Source organism: Austrofundulus limnaeus, unplaced genomic scaffold, assembly GCF_001266775.1.
Source record: "Austrofundulus limnaeus strain Quisiro unplaced genomic scaffold, Austrofundulus_limnaeus-1.0 Scaffold229, whole genome shotgun sequence".
NCBI classification, from domain to species: Eukaryota; Metazoa; Chordata; class Actinopteri; order Cyprinodontiformes; family Rivulidae; genus Austrofundulus; species Austrofundulus limnaeus.
In genome coordinates, this window is record NW_013952631.1 from 537,263 (window position 1) to 542,828 (window position 5,566).

General features: G+C 36.7%; 1 protein-coding gene across 1 annotated transcript in view; it reads right to left on the reverse strand.

Annotated features, from left to right (window-relative positions):
* Window positions 1-4,867, reverse strand: part of LOC106525502 (caldesmon) — a 22,187-nt gene extending 17,320 nt beyond the window's left edge. The window contains exon 1 of the mRNA XM_014019765.1: window positions 4,857-4,867. The gene's annotated coding sequence lies outside the window, so the exon portion shown is untranslated. The remainder of the gene's footprint in view (window positions 1-4,856) is intronic.
* Window positions 4,868-5,566: the final 699 nt, after the last annotated feature.

A 5,566-nucleotide genomic window follows, 5' to 3' on the forward strand; every position in this document is an offset into this window, starting at 1 on the left:
GGGCATTGGTTGACCTAATGGATAGCCCCTCATCAGAGCTAAACAACCAAATAAAATCTGAATCTTCTATGTTTAATCGTTTTTGAACTATAACCATTTTTGCATGTCCAGATACCCCTTTTTCAGATAAATTGGGGGTCTGGGGGGTTGGGGGCACTGATTGGTGGGCCTGATGGATAGAGCTTCATCAGAGCTGAACAACAAAAGAAATCTGAAGCTTTAATGTTGAACAGTTTCTGAGTTATAAGCATTTTTGCATGTCCTGACACCACGTCTTTGGATAGAGCCCCCACCTCAAATGTGGGGTCTATCGTAAAATCGTTGGCTGGCGCAGTGTAGGTCAGACTCATCTACAGTCCTGCCAAATTTCATGTGGATTGGTGTAGCCTTTGTTGTGCTATGGTTGACCTAAAATCACAGAAAAAAAATACAAAAATAAACCGTACGAAAAAATTTACGCTTTGCGTGCGGGGGTCATAATAATAATAATAATAATTTCTATAGTTTTGTATGAAAAGGGCTGAACAACTCTTATATGGTGCTCCAGAAGGGACATGCTTTTTTTCTTCTTTTGCATTCCCATACAAAAGTAAAAGTTTTTGTAATTACTGTACTGAATCAGACTTATTTTAAATATCCGGTTACCAAAACAGGATGTGTCACCACAAGTTGGGGAAATTGACCATGGTATTGTGTGGCTGCACAGAGTTAAAATATCTGCAGATTACATGTAACTTCACACGTGGCTGTGATATGTTCATTCTGAAGCTGAATTAAAGTAATAGGTTAACTCGTATATTAGTGGTCTTCATGTGCCCACCTCAGCATATTAGTTAAATAGCCCTGTTCTAAACTGTGACGATAACTCTCATGGTAGATGTTGAAAATGATGACCTAAATAAGCAGTAGCTTATGAGAGGATCTGTAGACTCTCTACAGGAAGACCCCAGATATGAGTCAAACCCGGGGCACTCTCACAAAGCAGCAGTGGTAACCCACTGCACCACCGTGCAGCTCACATTTGTCCCACATGCTTTTAATCCAACAAAAGCCTCACTGTCCACCTCTTCAGTTCCTCGATGGTCTGAGTCTTGTTCTTGACCAAATAAACAGATTCCCTTTATAACTGGGCTCTGAAATCTTTGATATTTTTTTCCAGACTTTGTTATAATAGTCATGGCTCCACTTTCACAAAACTGTGTGGAGGAGAATGTGTAAACAAAATGAACATCCTCAAACTGACTTCATCATAAACACAAAAATGATGTTAAGAAACTTTAAAAATATGAAGCTTTCAAAATGATTCAACTCATAATTCAAGTTGTCATATTTACATTTTTGCACATTCAGGCCATTTTAATGCTTGGTAAGGTTCCAGTTAAACTAGGGACATTTTAAATGTGCCAGATCTTTGCTTACCTTGTTGTTCCCAGCCTTTTTGCGACACGTGAAAAAAGAATACTTATATAAAAACCTGTGACTTTATAAAGTTACGCTCATCAATGGGTGGCCTTTTCAGAAATTAAAAACGGGATTCCTGCTCTCACTATAAATTACAGCATCGGTCATAAATAGAAACAGAGAAACGAGGAGTGCAACTGGGAAACTCTGTCCTCCATGAGCAGAGGAGTTTCTTGTCGAAGGAAGGAGAAAGCACTTCAACACGCTAACAGATAAACATTCGCCGGAGAAACGTTTGCCATCAGTCATGAAGCTGCAAGCTTCCTCCTCATGACCAAACATGGTCACATAAGAAAAAGTCCACAACCGGGATTCAAATTCCACACAGTTTACGAGCCACGGTATACTGTCGTGATGACCTTCTCTGTGACTCCTGAAACTGTTTGTGTGCAGACGGGCCCGAAAGGCTTTTGTGTCGTTCTGTGCCTGATAAAGATCAGCTGGTGAAGTGAGAAAATGGTCAGCATCTCGTCTTCTTAACTGTAAATCAAGCTGTGATGGAGATTGGTTGGATTTAATGAAAACCAGCAGGACACTGACTATTCTGGTGAAGCCGTTTCATTTTAACTGGGAACTCAGTGGAATCACATGTGTCCTGCTCTGCATCCCAGACGGCGTCCTCGGCCTCCTTTTATGGAAGCACACAGGGACTGTCTGCTGTCATGTCCCAGCTTGGTGAGCCACAAAAAGAAACCAAAGTTTACTCTAGAAAATACCTGCTGCTGTGGAAAGTGGCAACACTGGAATGCCTTTTTCCAATTGTTGTGATGATGAATCCGTTTTCCATAATGGACCTGTTCATGTGGGAGAAATAAACTGTTGAAGACTGATTTTAGATTTTTAGTCGTTCCAAACAGGAAGGGATGTTCAGAGCGGAATCTGTCGCCAACTCATTTGGTTTAGTTTGACAAAATGATTGCTGACAATTGACTCCATTAACACCAGAGCCACTTTCTTTTACCTCTGTGATCTGCTCAGGTGGAAAACTACTTCCTCTCTTAACGATACAACATCCCTCTCTGTCAAATCACAGCACTTTTTAGGGACAAAGACTCATTTGTGCTCAGAAATTAAAAAAAAAAAAAAACAGACCAGAATTTAGCCTGTATCATTTCCTTGTTTGGCAGATCTGGCTGCTTTAAAATATTCGCTGCCATAAAGGTGAAAAAGGTGGACATTGATGGTTTTGCGCGTGTGTGTTTGTCTGTTAGCAAAATATCTCATAAACCAGTGGACCAATTTTAATGTGACTTGCAAGAACTAACCACTGGATGTGCGTCTACGACTGATTTGGTTTTCAACACGATTTAAGATGGTTTCAACTGTCAGCTGACCTTAAAAACACAAAAAATAGCTATAAATCAGCCATTTTTATAGATACCGAGCCAACATATGCAATGGTAGTAGATGAGACTTATCCCCAACAAGTATTTCAAGCACTAACAGATTTACAGTATCTAAATTTAACAACTTACCATTAACTATTTGGAATCAACACTGCTTGTCTGTTAGAAGAATATCTCATAAACCACTGAATGGATTTTAATAAAATTTTCAATAAACATTAATTGGTTGGTATTCTACAAATGATAAACTTCTGGAGTAAAACCAGATCACGATGAGTGCCACAGTCAATTGAATTTAGAAATTATAAAAACTCTATAATTCAGACATGTTTTACACACAATGCAATAAAATTCGGTGTGGTAGCAATTGAGACTTATCCCCAACACATATGTCAAACACTAATAGATTTATAAGATCTAAATTCAACAATTTATCTTTAACTATTTGGAATCGACACCATTTGTGTGTTAGCAAAATATCTCAAATAACTGAATGGGTTTTAATGAAATCTTCAATAAACATTAATTAGTTGGCATTCTACAAATCATAACTTCTAGAGTCATTTCAACTCAAGACAGTTTTGCTGTTGCAGTAAAGTTTGGTGTGGTAGTAGCACAGATTTATCCACCGCACATACTTACAATATTGCATGAGATTGTGCATAAAGGTTTCTTCAAGTGGCAATAGTACTGTCCTTTCTCAATATAAAATGATGTAAAATCTGACACGAAAGTTGTTGGGCGATATAAATTTCTTCAAATGATAGAACTAGGCCCAAACTGTGTAAAGAGCCCTGTGTGTTCAGTCAGAAGTCAGCACATATCTTGTGTTTATCATAAATGTCTTGCAGACATGAATCTTAGGACTGTGTTAAACCAAAGCAGGTTTCATGTCCTGAACATGTCATTAAATGCAAATCTGTGATTTTCTTTATTTATTTATTTATTTTCTGACATTGTTCTGTTTATGCGCTCATGCTGCCAGACGATGGCGGGCTCAAATGCATCATAAATAACTACTGCTCCTGCAAACACATCTGTTTTCACTTTCACACAATCTGATTTTAACAATCCGGAAAAGCAAGTGAGGATGCTCTGGATTTCCATGTTTCCAGTCCTCGTAGAAAAGAGCCTGTGGTTTTACTCATGACAGCCTAACGTGGCCGCAGCTTTTATCTCCAAGACCATCTAAGGAATAAGAGCCGGACTTGGCAGGTCCACTTCAGCAAACGCAGTGTGTACAGCCAGACAGCTGCTCAGAACGAGCAACATAAACCAAAAAATAAAAAAGTTGGGACCCCTGTTTTGGACAGATGCTCTTCAAAAGCAAGATAAAAATTAAGAATTTTGCTTTAAAATATATCATTTTATAAAACAAGGAATATAAAATCTAACATTCATCTTTCTCTTTTGGTTGTTATTTTACTTGTGGACCTTAGAGACGTCCTGCTGAAAGGTTTAACTTAAAAAAAAGTGGCAATTTTTTTTTCATATTCCAGCCATGGTCAAAAATCTATGGTCATTTTTGGTAAACTTGCTTCAGTGCTTCTGTTAAACTTAGATTAAAACAAATATGCATAAGATCCAACTTAAAATAAATCAATACAAAAAGCCTAAATGTTGTATTTTTTACTAAATACGAACAAATATTTAACAAAAGTCTTCAGATCTTCACATTTTCCTTTTTGTTCTCCAGAAAGTGTCTTTGAAATATATCAAAATTCCATAACAAGGAGAATTTTCAATATTTTAGTCCTCATATTAAAGAAATATTTGTATTTTGTGGCACATTTAAGACCAAGCACTTTACAAATTTTCAAAAGCTTTAGGTCAACTTTGAGATCAATTTTAATCAGATGTAGAAAAAAAAGGAGATTTTAGTGCATTTTCCCTCATATTTAACATTTTTAAGAAGCAGATCTTAATCAAATCAGTTTACGCAGACCAACAAAAATGTAAATATCCGATCAACAGAAAACTACCATTCCTCATTTTCTAAAACTAATAACCTTCTAAAATTCCACTGGATTTGATATTAATCAGACTTACCCGGCCTGCAGACAAAGTGTTCCTGTTGGAATCAGGAGACTGAGGAGAGATCGGAGGGTTTTAAACAAAGTGCTCAGGACGCAGCCCCGCCTGCTCAAACTGGGATTCTGTCACTCCAAAAGTAATTAAACATGCAGATGTACATATTCAGATATTCATTATATAACTGAACTCACATTCAACAAGAATCTATTTGTATTATTAGTGTCATGACTCTAAGAGATAAAATGTAAGATTCATTCATTTTCCTTCCATCAGCTGGTTCCACTGAACTACACTGAATAAACAGATGAAGTTTTGTCTTCATCAAATAATTCAAAAGATGAGTCTCTGCGGGTCAATTTGTTCAGTAAAATTATATTTTAGACACAGTGGTTCAGTATGACTTCATTAAAAGCTCCTTAATATTTCATATTACTGCTTTAAAAGCAGAGCTGTAAAGTAACTAAGTACAAATACTTTGTTACTGTGCTTAAGTACAATTTTTGGGTATCTGTACTTTACTTGAGTAATTATTTTCAGCCTACTTTTTACTTCTACTCCTTACATTTTCACATAATTATCCGTACTTTCTACTTCTTACATCAAAAAAAAAAGACAAGAAGTAGAAAGTCGTTACTTTTATTTCATTTTTGCTTGTTTTCATTCCCGCTTGTTATTGTAAAAAAAATAAATACTATCCACATAAATTGTACCTCCAAGATAGAGTG